Below are 19,602 nucleotides of genomic sequence, written 5' to 3'. Positions count from 1 at the left end.
TTGCAAATTAGCAACAATTCCAGAAGAAATTGGTAGAAAATCTGAAAACTGATCACAACTGATCTGAAAGCTGATCAGAATATTCCCTGAGAAGCAAGTTATCTATTATAAATTCAAGGAGAAAGATTTTTTTGGAAAGTATCTTAGGAGGTCATTTGATCCAAGCCATTGCTGAAAGCAGAACCCATTTGCTTGCTCAGGATCTTCTCAAAGAGTCTGTTTATGAAAACCTCAAGAGGTTCCACAGTTCCCCTAGGCAAAGTGTTCCAGTGCTGAGTACAGAGGGACAATGACTTCCCTACTCCTACTGGCAACACTATTTCTGACACAAGCCAGGATGCCATTGGCCTTCTTGGCCACCTGGACACACTGCTGGCTCATGCTCAACCGAGCATCGACCAATACCCCCAGGTCAGTTTCTTCCACACAATCTTCCAGCCATTCTGCCCCAAGCCTGTAGCATTGCCTGGGGTGGTTGCAGCCGAAGTGCAGGACCCAGCACTTGGTCTTGTTGAACCTCATCCCATTGGCTTCAGCCCAGAGATCCAGCCTGTCCAGATCTCTCTGTAGGGCCTTGCTACCCCCAGGCAGATCGACACTTCCTGCCAGCTTGATGTCATCTGCAAACTTACTGAGGGTGCTCTCAATGCCCTCATCCAGGTCATCAATAAAGATATTGAAGAGGACAGGCCCCAGCACCGACCCCTGGGGAACACCACTCGTGACCAGTCGCCAGCTGGATTTAACTCCATTAACCACCACTCTCTGGGCCCGGCCCTCCAGCCAGCTCCTCACCCAGCAAGGAGTGTACCTGTCCAAGCCACGGGCTGCCAGTTTGTCCAGGAGAATACTGTGGGAGACAGTGTCAAAGGCTTTGCTGAAGTCTAGGTAGACCACATCAACAGCCTTTCTCTCATCCACCAGACGGGTCACTCAATCATAGAAGGAGATCAGGTTGGTCAAGCAGGACCTGCTCTTCACAAACCCATGCTGGCTGGGCCTGACCCCTTGGTTGTCCTGCAAATGCTGCATGATCTCCCTCAGGACATAGTTTTGAACATTTCCAAAAATCTTTATGAGACAAAGATGAGTTTGTATTTTGTCTCCCTTCCAAGAAATTCCTTGTAGAATGATTTCAAATGTAAGTATAACTAGCTCAATTTCAAATAGAATCATAGATTCATTAAGGTTGGAAAAGACCACTAAGATCATCTAGTCCAACCATTGACCCATAATCACCTTGCCCACTGAACTGGGTGCCACATCTACCCTTTTCTTGAAAACCTCCAGGGACAGTGAGTCTACCACCACCCTGGGCAGCCTAGTCCAATGTCTCACCACTCTTTCTGAGAATAATTTTTTCCTAATATCCAACTTGAAATAAAATAATATAATAATATAACCAGAAATAATGTGAGAAAAGTAAATACTAAGTATTTTCCTGGAACTTTCTGACTGTTAGTATTTACTTCATCAACTCATATAACAGATCATGCAAATTCTTTTTTTATTATTTATTTTTCAGATCAATGCAGAAACAAAGATTGTGTATCTCAAATATTATAAAATTTAAAGCTTATGAACACCTCTGTGAACTTTTGTTAAAAGCCTTTTAGTGTCTAATGTGACTTCAAGTTCTTGTGTAACTCAGTATTTGATGGATTACTATCTATACTATGTTATTTGAATTAGCTTTTGTCTTTGGTATATGCAAGAAATAACAGAACCTCCAAATGTAAAAATGCAGATCAAAAGGGTAAACCCATGACTTGATTAACTTATTCTGACATAGTGAGAAAGAAGATACAGATATTGACGTGCGGAATCAGACTATAACCCACATAAAGTTACAAAGCAGGTATGTTTATTCAGCGCTGCGCACACTCTGGGTGCAAGGGGGATTGCTCCTCCTAACTTGCACACGAGATGACAAGAAAGGCAGATATTTAAAGAACAAGCGGCTTACATATACATTAGATTTCCAAGAAAAGGTTGGGTTACTAGAATGAGTTCCCCGCCCCGGGTCCCAGTCCTGTTATGCATGTGTGGTATTTCCTTGGTGGTCATTTGGGGTCTTTTTCTGATGAAAGGTCGCAGTGTCCCTTGCTGTGTACTCCTGACCTGGTTCAAGTTGGAAGACGCTGACTAGCTCTAGCCAGCTGTCTCACCGGCTGCAACTCTGTCGACCAATCTGCTGCTTTTCTGTTAATTCTTGTGGTGTACTGTTCTAGCTGATTGCCTTGCATTCCAGAGATAGGTAGCTATCAGTTTTATTTGGAGAAATAGGAGACCTGCTGGCTGTAGAATAACTGCTTACATATAAAAAAAGGATCTGCAATCAGTAAACTCTCATGGGGTGCCATCCCCCTAACTGTTTCACCTAATACTGTATACCACTGTCTTTTACAAGGTCTACATGCCCCAGACTTTCTCCTTGTCTGTCTTTTCAGCACAAAAATTTCATGTTGCAAACCTAAGCTACTCACTAAGCTAACCTATTCAGTCGCCTTTTCTATAGTCTAAGCTAACTTTCACACTTTCAATATGTAACTTTAGATCTATATTAATTGCCTTCATAGCAACCATGTGTTCAGTTTCACATGTTGTATAAGTCAGGAAAAGTTAAAACCTGAGTAAGGATCAAAAAGACCTAGGAAAATTGAGAAGCTCATGCTGATTCTGTTTTACACAGCTAGGAGAGGTAATACTTTTGATATTTAGTGAATTTTCATGTTTTTATCCAATTGTCTGTATTCCACAAAGCCCACTGAAAATGAATTTAAAACAATTTTCACCATTTACTTTGGCTTGCTAATACTAAATTTTGTCACTTAATTTTTCTAGTAATTTTTTTTCCAGATTTCATAACCTCTACTAGTCGTACTACTGTTTGATCTTTATCTAGATTAAAGGTCTCTAAGAAGATCAGCAGTCATCTTATGATCCTCAAAGGCCATCAAGAGAAAAATATAGGCAGCTTATATTGTGCAGTCTTTTCATTGCATATGAGATTTTTCAGATTCAAAAGCAGATAACAGTCAATGTTTCTAACAACAACTATAAATTTAAGAGACTTAATATATAGATGTCTTCATCCATCATGAGTGTCAAACCAGTTGCCAGCACAGTCAGTGCTGTTTCCTTAGTGTAACTTGATTTAATGCCATATCACTTAAGGTCAAGGAAATCTGAAGTCCTGCAAATGACTGTGTTTACCTACTCCAAAATTGCTGAAATGCAAAATTTGAGACAGACAATGAATATATATCCACATAGGAGGCGGTTGGTAAGAATTATATGTAAAAGATATCATGGTTGTTTCTGTAAAAGAAAGCTAATACAATAAAGTTTGAAATGACAAGTATCAGAAAATCTTATGATTGGTGATAGTTTGCAAGACTCATGCTCCAAATTTTACATTGCTCATCCAGTGTAAGGATTTTATATTTAGCCTAACCGGTAGATACTTCTCTAAATATTTCAGGAATATCTGACCTTTATAGTTGTTACCAAGAATGATATATTTTATTATGCCTTCTGATTAAATTACAACTACTTCTCAGATGATCTTTGAGCTTGTTAGTTAAAATAATTCATTATTTTTAATTAGCATCTGGCTTCAGAGCAGTTGTCTCCACTTAATGCCTAGATTTTTCTAAAATATTTTTGAGGAGAAACTAGAGGTTCATTAAAAACTACAGTCTGTTAAAAGCTACCTCATAGTCACTTGAGAAATTTGAAAGGTTGTTGATGCCCCATGCCTGTCAATGTTCAAGAGGCATTTGTAATATCCTTCCCTTCCCTTCCCCTTAAGGGAAGGGGATGAAGGGGATGGGAATGACCCAAGGCATGACACTGCTGTGCAGATAAAGGATTATCTGAAGGTGGTTTCATTTCATGCTTCTCATCTAACATGTTCTGCAGTCGCCACAAGCTATAAGGAATACAACAGCTTTTGGTGCTTGTTTTATGGTGTAAAGCCTATCTGAAAACACCGCTCAAAGAAATAAGACTTCAAATAGATCTGCCCGGTTCTAAGTGACTAGATTATCCTGGTGCAAGCTGGAAAACAACACAATAAAGAAGCTTTAGATCTTCTAACACCAAGGGGATGATAGAAATCCAATGACAGTAACTGATCAGTGATGCAAGTGATGCTTGTGCCAGCAATCTGATATCAAAATTATATATATACATATATATACAATTTTTTTTCCTCCCCTCAATCCAGTAGCACAGAGGAAGACACACATGTATGTCTAGTACCAATGGGAAAGACAAGCCAAAAGGGGAGCTGCTCTGTGTAAGAGATGGCTACCACCAGATCTTGACATGTGGAATCCTGGAGTGAGTGTCTTGCTTATTGCTTTTTTTGATTTGTATGTACCACAGAACAGTAGTCATAAAATAAATGTCAACATCCAATCATTGTGTTTGGGAATGACCAGTGATTATGGTGGTCTGCTCTTGCAGCCACCTTGCCTAAATAGTACTGTGACAGCTAGAAGTTGCTTTTGAAGTAGGAAGACAAAAGGAAAAAAAAAAAAAAAAAAGAATCTTGAAATTACAGCATAAAAGCAAAAATGAAAAGGTGCTGATTTCCCGTCCCTGGTGCTCAGAGATAGAACACTGGGGAACAGCATGAAGTTACAATAGAGGAAATTCAGGTTAGGGATTAGGAAAAAGTTCTGTACCAGAGGGTGGTCAGGCAGTGGAACAAGCTGCCCAGGGCAGTGGTCACGGTCTCAAAATACAGAGTTCAAGAAGCATTTGGACAATGCTCTCAGACATAGGGTTTGAATTTTGGGTGGTCTTGTGGGGAGCCAGGAGCTGGACTCAGTGATCTTTATGGGTCCCTTCCATTATGGGATATTCTGTGATTCTTTGTACATATTCTATCTTTTTTCCTCATTTTTTTTTCCTATGTTAAAAACTTAGACTTTGGGTAAAATAAAGAAATAAATTACTTTCTATCAAAGTGGTGCAAGAATACAGGTCTAGGGTTATGAAACTGACTTCATTAGCAGCATATGTCTTCAATTTTTTTTTTTTTGCTGTTATTTTATCTGCCCTGAGAAACTTTAGATAATGAAACTTAGCACTAATAGTCCTGAAATAATACTTCTAACTTTAGCCTAGAATCTTGTATGCCTTATATTATAAATAAGAATTTGTCTGTCTTTCACATAATAAAATGCCGAAAGTTTTACAAATGAGCTATTGTATGAATATATTGGATTTGTCACTCTTTAGCTGAGATTTTATGTAACTGCAGAAAAGGCATCCACAGTGTTCCATCATTAGTAATGGTTTCCAATGTAACACTGCAGAGAAACTTGTAACTTTTTTGTGAAATCATTTTCAATCACTCTAGAGAGAGGAAAAAAAAAAAAAAGATGTAATCCAATTGCTATTATTCTATATGATGTGAAGTCTGAGTATTTCATTTTTTGCCCACAGTTCTTTTTTCTGTTGATAGGAAATAGAAAACGGGGAAACTAGTATAATATTAAAAATTATAATAACAATAACTCCATTTTTTTTTTTAAGTCAGAAAGGATGTTTCCACTGAGTTGTCATGCTGAGAGTTTTTCAAAGCATCTCATTGAACATACAGTTCTCCCTGTTTTCTAACCATACTTGTAGATGGCAGTGCCATTTAAAATTAAATGCAGATGTTATTTCATTGTTAGAATGTCTATCAGAGAAGAGCAGTCCACAAATAACTTTCGATATACTTTTCTCTTTCTCCTTAAATCAACCAAATGCCCAAATGTAACCTAAGAATGCTGGAGTCTGAATTATTGTACTTGTTTCAGCTGGGACAGAACTGATTTTTTTTTCAAAATATCTGGTATGATGCTACATTTTAGCTTTAGGAGAAAAACACTGTTGATAACATTGCTGTTTTAGTTGTTGCTGAACAGTGCTGTACAGTGCCAAGGACATTTCAGCAAGGGGAGGAGGAGGGGGCACAAGGCAGAACAGACAGAGCTGGCCTAAAGTAACCAAAGGGATAGTCTGTAGCATATGACATCATGTGGAAAAACTATGAAATAAATAATTATCCTGGGAGTTTGGCAAGGAGGCTGCAGCTGCTCAGGCTGAACATCAGTTGGCAGGTGGTGAGCTTAGTTCAATACTTGTTTTGTGTATATGTACATATATATACATGTTTATGTGACTGTCATTACTGTTATTTCTGTCTTCATTTTCTGTCTTAGTAAATAATTTTTATCTCAACTCATGAGTTCTGCCTTTATTTTTTTTTCCTGATTCTTCACTTTGCTAATTCTTCATTTTATGTTTTTCTAAATTTCTTACAAAGTATTGGTCTCAGTTTACAACTTCTCAGTTTAAAGCTTCTCAGTGAATTTCACATGAAAAGTAAACAGCTCCTCTGCTTCTCAGCCACAGGTGAACTTGTGGATGGACTTTGAATAGTAGTCTTTTGATCATATTCAAACTGAGCAATTAAGGCCCTGAATATATAAAACTGGATTCTCCATTTTGAGTGTTTCAAATGGGAAAAGACACTATAATGGCCACAGTGATTTATATTCAGCTCTGAAATTTACTTTATTGGTCTGTTCATCCCAAGCAAATGACAAAACATACATTTTCAGAAGATTTTTCTGTGGCAGCATGGGCACAACAGGAAAAAAAAAAAATGGAATTTGGTCACTTCGAGATTTAATGTTCTAACATAAATTATAACATTAAACATTAATAAAAAAATATGAAACATGCAGTTTGCCACTTCCCTGCCTAAAAATTTCTAATCTGTTGCCAGGACTTCTAGATATCAAAGGGAAAGAAATACCTGAAAGTTTAGTACATATCAATGGCTATAAGTAGATATATCTATACTGATTTGCAAGGGAGCAAAGAAGAGATCAGCTCTTTGGCCTTGACACCAGTAGGTGCACTCTGGTGCATGTTCTGCACAGCCAGGCACTTCCACAACACTGTTTGGGCACTTTTTCCTTGTGCTGTCTGGCACAAGGCAGTAACCACGGCTATTGCAATGAAGTTTGGGATAGTGAGTAAAGGACAGATGAGGTGGAGAACTGCTTCAGTAGCTGCAGGCTGATTTTTTTTTCCTTAGGTAATATGTAACTATAGAATTAGAGCTGAATTACCAAGTTAGACAAAATTCAAAATTCAGGGCTTACTTGTTGGCTTGATTTTCGTGAGAAGTAGATTAGGAATTTGAGAAAGGACAGATTCTGCAGCACATATAAATTGCCAACAGTGACACCTTTACTTGAGTCTTATAATTACACTCAGCCTTGTTGAGACAGTTGGTAGAATTGTAGGGTGGGAAGAAATTTGTGTCAGAGTCCTGCTTATCCTCTTCCTTGCCTGGATCTTTCTTCCCTCACATGAGGGAAGAAAGTTGACAGGGATGTTGCCTTTAGCACTCAGGCAAGAGGGTGTGGTTTACTGGGGTAACGTAACTCTTTTCAGTACCCAGCCTGTTGAGCAGTAGTGATGAAGGAATGCTGCTATAAATGTGGTTGAAGGGTCAAATGATCCATTAGTCTGTGCTTCTTTCTTTCTCACTTCATGTTATGCATGAATATGTAATACTTGGTCTATGCTTTAGCCCAACCTCTGAGGCTAATTTGGTTGGATTCCTTGTTACAATTTTGTGTTCAAATTGTTTCGCAATGAGTTTAAGTATTGGATGAATCAATAAATAATTATTTCATGTCAAGTAAAAAATTAAAAAAGCAAATTAACTGAAAAGAGTAATAATAAGAATATGTTGCATTCTATTCACTTACCAAGTTACTTTGAAGTTTGGATATTATTTAAATATCTAAATTCTTGAAAATGCTACTACTTTACATACAATTAAAATCAAATATATTAACTTACATATGCTGGGAACAGCAGAACTTCTCTCCAGACTGAAACATAAGGAGTCTTTGTTGCCTCAATACTGGACAACTTTTGCAGTACTTCTCTTCATACTCCGTCCTAGGTTTTACATTCAGTGTAAAACGTTTCTATAAGAATAAAAAAAATCAGAACATCTATAAATAACATTTTTTCTTTTTCAGAATAAAATTTGTTACATAAGTATATATGCATTTATATAAACCTACATTTCTCTTTCTTCCTCCAGTAAGAAAAATAAAAATTCTGGTAATGAGAAGATTACTAAATTCCTTCATGATTTTATAGACCTTAATCTACTATCTTTAGATAATTATTTACATTTCATAACACACACATTGGGGAAGTGAGAGAAAATAAACTGGGAGACCAGTGTAAAGAACATTAGATGGGGTGGAGCTCATGTCTATCTGGTTATTCAGCTTAATCTATTACATATATAATTCAACAAATTTTCCTTAAAACTGTTTATTTGGCATTTATATTTTGCTAAGTGGATGTTATGCTTAGTCTTCATTAATTTTTGCTTGTTTAATAAAATTAAAATGTTACAGTTCTTTTTTAAAGTCTTTATTTTCTCTCTTCCTAACAATAATTTGCAACTCGGTTTCAAAGAATCACAGAATAGTTAAGGTTAGAAGGAATCTCTTGAGGCCATCTGATCCAGCCCCTTTGCTCAAGCGAGGACACCCAGGACAGTGTCTGGACTCCTGACAATGTCAGGATGGCTTCTGAATGTCTCCAAGGAGGAGACTCCATTCCTGTCTGACTCTTGTCTCAGGCACTGTCATGTAAAGCAAATGCAAACAAGGGTTACTAATATGGATTTAAATGAAGTGTTTTGTTTGACTTTGTTCAATTCTGTCTCATCAAATCCATTATTCTGACTCTCTTATTTCTACAGCTAATATAAATGCAAAATTCAGAATGCTCGGCAGTTACTATTCCTCTGCTCAGTTAAGATGAAACTGACCAAAGATTTAAAGTAGTTAGAAAACAGATTTAAATGGTAGTAGAAGGACACCACACACCTTGTTTCCATAGAAGCCCAGCCAAAAACTTAGAAACTCTAAAACATTTTTTTTAATAAAGAAAAATAAAGAATTATTTATCCAAATAATAACACTTACAGAAACAGAAAGGAACACCAAGACATTTGCTTGAACAAGAAAACATGGCTGCAGTGGAATCATGGTACCATATCAGAAATGCCTCATGCAATAATTTGGTACTCTCATGCAATCACTGAGAATAACACTGTACTTTGCATAATCATTAAAATGGGTGTACAAATACACATTAGTACACAAATAAAATTGAATACTTCATAGTAGTGCTTATTTCTTTGTTCATTTGGCAGATTTTCAGCTGCAGATTTTAGTAGCCTGTAGATAGAACATTTGAAAATAATTGCCTGAAGTCTTTTTTCTTTTTTTTTTCTCCTTTTTTAAAAAAATTCTTTTTTATTTGGGAAGACATATTTCACAAGTATATTTAAGAAATTCTTGGAAATAGATGAATTACTTAATTTGTGTTTCCATTTCTGAAATTGCATCTAAGAAATCTTATATAAAATAATGAATTTTTCAATGTTATCTATCACATGTTCCTCAAAATTTGTATAAAAGTAATAATAATTGAATAAAATCTGTTGCTCGTCTAATCACTTTTCTCTCTAATTCTAGAGTAAAAATTTTCCTTACTCCAAATAGAATCATAGAATCATAGAATTAGCTAGGTTGGAAAAGACCTACAAATTCACCTAGTCCAACCATCCACCTACCACCAACAACCACACTAAACCATGTCTCCCAACGCTATATCTAAACGTTTCTTGAACACCTCCAGGGACGGTGACTCAACCACCTCCCTGGGCAGCCTGTTCCAGCGTCTGACCACTCTTTCAGAAAAGTAGTATTTCCTAATGTCCAGCCTAAATCTCCCCTGGCGCAACTTGAAGCCATTCCCCCTCGTCCTGTCACTAGTTACAAGAGAGAAGAGGCTGACCCCCAGCTCACTACAACCTCCCTTCAGGTAGTTATAGAGAGCGATGAGGTCTCCCCTGAGCCTCCTCTTCTCCAGACTGAACAATCCCAGCTCCCTCAGCCACTCCTCATAAGGCCTGTGCTCCAGACCCCTCACCAGCTTCGTCGCCCTCCTCTGAACACACTCCAGGGCCTCAATGTCTTTTTTGCAGTGATAATAGATAGTTTTTCAGAAATTCAAAACAGGTATTCCAAGCTCCTTTAATGGGAGACTATTATCAACCACAGTTTAATTAAAATGTTCTTGCAATCAAGGCTCCCCAACAGTTACCAAAAGATCTTTCTTTGACTCACTCTTACTGCCATGTATATGCACATTTACTAAAATGATGACTTGAGTATGATGAATGCAAGTTGATATCTCTGTGATATGCTCTGCCAAGAAGGCTTAAGAAGTAATAGATTTGGCCTCCAGGTGATTCTTGTAAGAACATTACAACTTGGCTTTGATTAGAGCTGAGTGATTAAGCAACATCAGCTGTGGCAGACAGGACAACACAAACAAGACCCGAATGCGGTGTGTCTTGGTAGGGCCTTGTAGCAATCAGTGACAGCAGAAAACTGGCTGAGACTGTTGTATACGTGCAATATCACTGTGGACAGGCTTGATTGAAGGCCTGTAACAACACCTACCTACAACCCCTTACCCCACAAGGATAGAGTCTAGGTTAACTCTACTGCAGAGATGTCCAGCATTACACATGAACAGAGTCCAGACCAGTGCCAAGCCTCTGCATAGAACATGACGTTGAGCATAGCTGGGTAACTACTGCCTTTTTCCATGATGCACTGAACTGGTGCTAACATAGTCTCAGCTAATTGCAACTCATCATGAATATGTGTGTTTTGCAATGACAAGATTGAATGACACATTCGGTTGGAATTGCAGTAAGAAAATGCACTAATACTCACGGCTTGTGATTCCAATGTCTATCCTTTGAAGTTTTGAATGAGTACATCTTCACTGATCCACAGTGTCACTTGAGATAAAATGTTACTTGCATAACTCTGCTGTATTGGCTGTAATGGTTGTAACAATGGTTCCATAAAACCCAAAGAGAGCAAATTCATGTGTTTTTAAATAGATGACTTGGAACACTGAAAATAAAGAATACATAAATGCCAACCCTATGATGACCTATAAATGGCATCTCTAATTACAGAAAGATAAGGCATGTCCTTCTATCACATAATATCAGAAATAAATGAAATTCTAAACTGAACCCCTGAGCTGTTACATGGAAGAGAAATAAAACAGGTGAAATCCTTGGATCACTTTTTTATTCTCCTCTTAATTTGATAGACATATGTCATGACATGTGCTTATTGTTTCTTTCCCAGATTGGAAAATTCAGTTTTCTTTTTGTGATTACTGGTGATTATCCACATAATACATGTGTGTTGTTGTTTTTTTGTTGTTGTTGTTTTGTCTTTGTTTTGTTCTGCATCTGGTGGCAGGATTACATTACACCATAAAACAGGGAAATATACAAATATGAAAGAGGAAAAATGACCAAGCATATACTGCAAAGCTTCCTGTTTTGACATCTGCAATCAAGAAAATTAATTTCTGCTCATTGAAAAATATGTGAATGGAAAGTTCACATACTGTGTATATAAAAGAAGTTGGTATATGTCTGCACATAATTTGTAAATGTTTTTACTATGATTACTTCACAATTGCTTAAATCTAAAATACTGTAAGCTGGATTGCTTATATTAAATTAGTTAAAAGTTGCATATGTACTTTACTTAGTAAAACTGATTATTTCTCTTCTTCATAATTCCATTATTGAGCCAGTGGCAAATGATGTAACACTGGCAATGAAATCGTTTCCTACAAAATACTGTAAACTAGAGAGTGATTAAAGTCTAACAAAATGAAGGCAAGAAAAAAAGCATAATTTTGCTACTGGGACTGTGAGTAAATTATTTGTTTTAAAAAGAAAAGGTTAATGTGTGACTTGGGGGAAATGGAATTGCTTGATAACTCAATAGAGAACTGACCCACCTGTATCTCAGACTTCCAATAGTATGAACTAGTATCATAAATTACAAGAAAAGCTTTGTGGGTTTAGTGAAGGTTATGGCACTTAACCTTTTAAGCTGTTGTATTAGCTAAGATCTCTTATCAGTCCAGTGAAGAAAATGTTTCCTTTGATTGTGGAAACTGTACAAAATCACCTGGTCCCTAAACTGATGATGACTTTAGAATATTTCCACTTTTATTTTATTTTATTTTTATTTTATTTTATTTTATTTTATTTTATTTTATTTTATTTTATTTTATTTTATTTTATTTTATTTTATTTGTAGTGCCTGAATTAAGGAAATTAACAGAGCATTGCCAGTTCAGTGAGCTTAAGTGATCCATTAAGGGACTAGTTAGTGCATGTATGTACTAAAGAAAACAACCCAAAAGTGGCTATTAAGTGAGGGTAATTTGACCCCACCACATGCCTAGAATTTCCGAAACAATCAAGAGAGCTACTAATGATGCCAGGGAGATGCATCTAGATTATGGAATCTGTGCAACAAGCAGGAAAAACTGCAACAACAGTATGCTCAGATGCCATGAGTTTTCTTTTTCATCTCATGATTCAAGTAATTGTCAGTCAAAGAACAAAGTGCCATCAAAAGTACAGTAATGTGAAGCAAAACAAAAGCAGGTTATTTTAAAACATAAGTAATTTACAAAGGCTATAGAAAAGTATATGTAAACTAATTAGTTTGTAAATTAGGGTTGAATTATCGTGGAATCTTAGAATGGCTTAGGTTGTAAGGGAGCATAAAGGTCATCTAGTTCTAACCACTCTGCCACTGGCAGGCTAGCTGACCACTAAATCAGACACCAGATCAAGAAAAAAGGATGGAAATTCTGGTGATACAACTATTCTTGCAATTTACTGATCTGTGAAACCCATGGGTCATGATTCCTAGTTCTATGAAAGGCAGCTGTCATGGAGCTATGTAGAATAGAAGGGTTTAACAAGTGATCAGGATCTCTGATGGCATAAATCCACAACTCAACAGATATATGTAGGTTTATAAAATTTGAGGTTATTGTCCATTGACTACTAGAAGACATTTGCTGGCACACAGAGATACCTTCATTTCACAATGAAATCAACTTTGTAATTATCAAAATCTGATTCATTCCCAAAAAGTCCTAATGATACCTATGCTGCTGATTTGGAAGAAATAATGCAATATCATTCAGATGCTGGCTATTCTTAAAAGAAAGAACTTTTCTTCCTTTTGGTAGAAAGAAGTATAATTTTTCAGATATCAGTGTGGGTCCCAGGTGCTTAAGACCCCAGAAAATATGGCAATATATCAATGAAATATGTTAATAAACATATATACAAGATTATTAGAGCAATAAAGCAAGTAATTAACATTTCTGGGACATTTTTTTCACTCTGGCAGCTTAGGTTGTAAAAATGTATCCATTACTGTGTTTTACTATTTGAGAAATTGTAAGTTCTTATGCTCACATAAATGTTTAAAGAAAATCCCTATTAGAAGATATGATATCTGATATAGTGCTATTATGTAAATGGTGTTTATAACACATCAGTGTTTATTTGTTGCTGAGCAGTGCTTTCACAGAGTTAAGAACTTTTCTATTTTTCACAGTGCCCTGCTAGCAAGGAGAATGCTGGTGCAAAAGAGAGGACATTACGAGGACAGCTGACCCAAATGATGCAAAGGAATGTACACAATATGATCTCATGATCAGCAATAAGGAATGGGAGAAAGAAGGAGGAAGAGATGTTCAGAATTACAGCATTTGTCTTCCCAAGAAACTGTTAACTGCGATGGAGATCTGCTTTCTTGGAAATGGCTAAACATCTGCCTGCTGATGGGAAGTAGTGAATGAATTCCTTAGATTGCTTTGCATGAGCATGAAGAATTTGCTTTATCTATTAAGCTGTCTTTATCTCAATCCATGAGTTTTCTCACTTTTACTTTGGAAAAAACCTTCAAGATCATCAAGTCCATGAACCTCATCTACTGTGTTCCAGCACTAAACCATGTCCCTTAGAGCCAAGTCCACTTATATGGGGACTCCAGTACTTCCTTGGCATCTCATTCCAATGCTTGACCACTTGGTGTCTTCAGGGTTGTTTCTCACATTTTCTTACTCCTCTCTTCCAGATGCGGTTGAACAGATTTTTTTCCATTTTCTGCTCTCCTAGAGGCATAAATATTGTAGCCCACAGCTTACTTCTGGACATCAGCTGGACCCTTTTGTAACAGGCTAGAGCTAGATCTTATCTAACATGGGAATGTTAATACTCTTCACAGAAACCACTCCTGCAGCTCCGCTCCCTCCTACCAAAACTTCTTCAAGTAAACTCATTAGAACACTCCATGTAAGCAGTATGGATGAGCCTATCCTGTTTTTGCAGATAAAGATTAGATACTTGTATGCAAGTTCTGCTGCACAGTTTGCTATCAGAGCCAGAGAATGGTCCTTGGTAGTGCTTATTGGTATAGACAAAACCGTTCCTGTTTGCTATCCAATGACTGCACTGATATAGCACTATAGTGCTAGCTGAATGAACAGAATATTTGTGAAATTGGCTCAAGTCTCATCTCAAGTACATACAGATAATTGGGTAGATACAAAGAGTGAGATCCAATTTACCTAATATATTTAATTTCCTTGTAGTCACTGGTAGGAAGCAGTCTCCTTAATGTAGTTCCCATCCTGTCTTGTCAAAGGCAAGTGATAGGAGTCTTTCAGGGTCATGAGTAAGACTTTTTTTCCCCATCTGGGGCACTACACTTAAAGAATAGATGTAGATACAGAATTGAGCTGTCTGGTTGCTTTCATGACCTACCTCTGAGTACTGTCTGATTCTTTGTCAGTGATTAAACATTCATACTCACATCACTTCTGTAAGTTGAGGAGATAGCCTCCATTTATAAGCATATAACTGAGATGTGGAGAGATTAAACAGACAAATGTCAAAACCTAATAAAGGCTGCTATTGATTTGAATGAGAATTAGATCAGGCCATTTGTGAATTAACTTCCCAAATGCTCTGCTATCTTTTCAATAAAGGTATGTATTTACTTCTGTATAATAAATATGTACTATGTGGGATATCTGTTTAACTGGAAATAATTAAAACATTTTTTAAAAGTCTTACATTTTGTCAGACAGTAATGCAAATATAGTTGAAGTAGTAATTTAATATTTTATATTAGTTATATAACTAATAAAATGAGAATTAGTGAAAATGAGAATTTATGAAAAATAATACAAGTCAGAAGCAATTACACATGCAGAAAGAATTCTGAAATATATATCTTGATCTTTCCTGTGAGTCCGATTATCTTAATATGTTAACAATAGTCCTTTTAAATTCTGAATTCATAAGTTCCTCTGAAACAGTGAAAGAGAAGAAAGGGATTTTATATTCATTTTATAGGAAATCTATAGCATCTTTTCTTCACATCAATTGTAGCAGCTTCAAGATCTAGAGATCACTGCAAAGCCTTAAAGACATCCCAGAGGAGAAGATGACAGAGCTTTGTGTGTATTTTTAAGTCACAGTTATACAGAAACATAATGAAAATTTCTTAGGGATTATTTTTGGATGAAATGAAGACCAGCTTTGATGTTGTTAACATTCCATGACCCAATTTACCAGCACAACAGACAAGCATTTCAGTGACTACAGACATATGATTACTAGAAATAATTCAGAAATGAGCACTGTTACTTGCTGTATACAATTGTACTGGGTTCAAATGAGAAAAAAAAGCGATCTTATTTCCATATGTTTAAGAAAAAGCACTTGTAGTGAGAAAATGCTTCTTATTACAGAAAAAAATGGAAGGATGTTTTGATAGATGGAGATGGGTGTGAAAACAACATCAGAGTAAAAGGATTCTTTCAAGTCAGAGTAAGACTAAATAATTCATTATTTAGTATGTGGTGCAGCAGATTAGAATTTCTTGATAGGGTGGAAAGACTGTTGCCTCTAGTCATTATACACTTTTAGTGATTTATTTATAAATATTATACTTTGCTCTAATTTCTCAGTGAAATTATCAAAGATGTTGTTATCGTTACGTCTGTAAAGTTTTAATGCAGTTAACATCAATAGACAATTCGTATTCCAGACTGCTATTAAATTCCAAGAAATACTTGCTTACTTCAAAAGCAAGATGCCAAATCTGATAAGGATCAATCACTGCTCAGAAACAGATTCTGATTTTATTCTTCTGTAGCTGAAATCTTCTGGCCCAGTATTTAGGTATTGTTAGTGACATGTTTAGAGGAAGCTCTTGAGGGGAATGAGTACAGATGAAACATTGATATTACAGATACGCATGACATTAATTTTATATTCGTGTTATAGTTAGCCTCTTATATCAAAGGCAGACATTGCTTTTCACTGTTTCTGCTAAACTAAATCAGACCTATCTTTATGCAAAGTTCTTTTTGAAATTTTCAAGCTGATGTTGTAATGGTTTCAAAATAAGACAAAGCCATCCTTTCTGACCAGTTAAGCCTGACGGAAGTTTACTTGGAAAGCAATACATGATCCAAAAATGTCAAACTGATTTAATCCAAACATTAATACTTCTTATTTTTTTTTAATTAACGGAGAACTTGAAGGAGGTAAATAACACAGTAAAGGAGTTCGAATCATAGAATCATAGTATCCTTAGAGTTGGAAGGGACCTCTGAAGGCCAACTAGTCCAACTCCCCTGCAATGAACAGGGACACCACAGCTAGATCAGGTTGCCCAGGGCCTGATCCAGCCTCACCTTGAAAGTCTCCAGGGACGGGACATCAACCACACTAGGCAACCTGTTCCATTGCCTCACCTTACACCTCACTTTACAGACTTTTCCCTTATATCTAACCTAACCCTACCCTCTTTGAGCTTGAAGCCATTTCCCCTTGTTCTATCACCACAGATCCTGCTAAGGAGTCTTTTAGACCAACACATGCAGAGTTTAACTGCAATATACAAATATGCAAAACAAATAACTTCTGTTGTGCAGTTGTTCACTTTTATTCTATGTCATGTCTAAGACCTTGTGCCCTCACGTTTCTGTGAAGTGAATAGTTATGGTTACTTACTCCGTTTTTTCAGCTCTTGGAGAGAGAAACACTCACTGCTAAATACAGAGTTACATAAATTCAATTCTTCTTTATTAAGAAATGTATCCTACAATTAATGGGCTAGTGAGCAAGTATTCACTCCTATAGAAGTCTTTTTTCATACTTTTCTTGAGAAAAGTATCTTTCAACGTATCATATTTTACAAATAATAAACAAAAAAGAAAATGAAATGTACATCTAAGTGCTAAAGAGAATTTGTGCTGTTTCTTGTTATGTACACAATGGTAGCAAACTAATGACTGAGTAGACTATGACACAGGAGAGCTCGGTCTAATGTTCTGAATGTCCTCTGGGAAGATATGCTTCTCTTAAAGCTTCATTTTCAAAATCTGCATTATATTTATAAACACACTGTTAAGAGGGCTTTGGGAGAAAGTCATTGAATTAAAGAATAAAATAAAACAAGGGTTTTTTTTAGTTTGTCAGAAGAACTGGAAACAACCTCTACTTTCTCCACAGTCTCATCCGGAAATAATTTATTCATTATTTGCAGTGTTATCATTTGAATTCATCAGTTCTTAAGGGAAGGAGAGATATTGCTAAATTTTCTCACTGCTGCTTTGCTACAGAACATTCTTCATTTATACAGAGGATATGTTTTATTGATTAAAATCCATTTTAAAATGTGTTATACAATGAAAAAATCAAGCATGTCTTTGTAGAAGAATTACTCCTGTTTCTGAATGTTAGGGATGGCTACAAAGCTGTAACATAACCTACTTTGCAAGGTTTATGGGAAAAGTTATGTGCACATTGGTATTTTTGTTATTACTATGGCAGTGAGCTGAAAAAACTTAGCTATACATAGACTTAAAGCAGCAGTGGAAGCCTTTCTGGAGACTGCACTTCCTGGAGGCTTCAGCCTCTATCCTAAGAGCCCACAGCAGTGGGTAGCTGTACTTTAATTATTTTCTCATTTTGTTTTTCCCTGCACAACATTGTAGGTATGATTATGAGGAAGCATAGCTTTGCATGCAGTTCTTGAAGAGTTTACATTGCCTTAGAAAACAAAATTCCCTCAGCCCAAGACTGCACTATTCCAGTTCTTTGGTATCCATTTATCAGTCAGTGCATTCAGTCATAAGAAAGTAGAAATTGTCCCTGTGATTACACTGAATTTCTAGGATATACTGGGTATGTTTTTCCTTACCAGAGCAGATGATAAACTGTACATATCTGACATCTTTAAGAACCAATTTCAGCTCTCAATTTTTGAAGACACATTGTTTTGTACTATTTGACATAGTGGAAAATGACAGACAGATGCATTAAAAAATCTGGTTATTTCAAAGAAGAAATGGATTGTAAACCTATTATCCTTTTTTTCTGATGAGTGTGTATTATTATGTGATAGAATGTGCTTTAAAATATAAATTAATAACTGAAAAGATGATCCTATTTCTTTTCAACAAATTATATATTAGCAATTTAATGCTCTAGACATTTTGCACAAGTTTGCCATAGTCTGGATATTTTAATTCAAAATTCTTCTAATTGGGCCACATTACCTCCTGTTTGCAATTGCTCAAATCATAAATGTGTAGGAAAGCAATCAGATATTGTCCTTGAAATTACTGCAGAAATTGTTTAAATGGAAATTGAAAATAGGAAAAATTTATATGCATTATTAGCTGCCTTTTAATGTTGCCATCCAAAGGAAAACAAGGAGTAACATTTTCATGTCAGCCATTCAGCTTTTTGTAGACATCCACTCGTGCCTCCTGTAGAATTTACAGGAGAAATCCATTTTTGAACTATTTTTCTCCATAGTGGGGTAATACACAGGGCAGGTTGCTAAGTTACTTCTGACCTTGAGACCAGGAGCATTTCCGTTATCCCTGTGGTGCCTCTGGTTCATTAGGCTATCTAGGTAGATCAAGTAAATGCAGATCTGGCAAGGATGAGAGTCAAGGACTGTGGAAATGTGCAAGATCTGTTTAAGGGTAAACACCAAAGGCAGCAAGAAGATGAAACCAAGGAGAACCTAGCACAAATGCAGGAAAATAGAGGGAGAATCTGGGAAAAGAGGATGGGTTGCATGCATGTAAATTGCTGTCTTGTCAATATGCTTGCGTCTAGCTGAGACTTGCCCTTGATTATTGAACTCAAACTGAATAAATCCTTTATCTAAGTGCCTCCCATGTGAGTGCACTTGCTGCTCTGATCCTGTGCGTGAGCATTAGTACACCTGAATCCAGACTAGCTGAAGAGTGGGGTGAGAAGTCTGAATGCCAGCAACCAGAGTGAGAAACCATGAGAAGAAGGGACATAGAGGTCTGAACAGACCTGCTACAAGACAACACTTGTTTGTCTATGAATGGCGAACTCAGTCCTCATCAGCCAGAGAGAAAGAAGAGAAACAGGATATCTGTGATGCTCAGTGTTTATGTGAGGGGATTGTATTTATATGGGTATTGGTGAAGACACTGAGCTATGTCCATCTTGAATTGCATAATGGGTTGTGTTAGTAGTGTACATGCGTGCATGCGCACCTATGT

At 36.5% G+C, this 19,602-nt stretch overlaps 1 long non-coding RNA gene across 7 annotated transcripts in view; it reads left to right on the top strand.

The window, feature by feature from the left end:
* The window catches only part of LOC110396260, a 73,107-nt gene extending 57,825 nt beyond the window's left edge, over window positions 1-15,282 (top strand). For all 7 annotated transcript variants that reach the window (XR_002436889.1, XR_002436885.1, XR_002436891.1 and 4 more), the window contains one exon: window positions 13,590-15,282. This is a non-coding gene — a long non-coding RNA (uncharacterized LOC110396260). The remainder of the gene's footprint in view (window positions 1-13,589) is intronic.

Source organism: Numida meleagris, chromosome 3 (genome assembly GCF_002078875.1).
Source record: "Numida meleagris isolate 19003 breed g44 Domestic line chromosome 3, NumMel1.0, whole genome shotgun sequence".
In the NCBI taxonomy this organism is placed as follows: domain Eukaryota; kingdom Metazoa; phylum Chordata; class Aves; order Galliformes; family Numididae; genus Numida; species Numida meleagris.
Note: the sequence above shows the minus strand (reverse complement) of the source record. Positions and strands in the feature narration are given on the sequence as shown.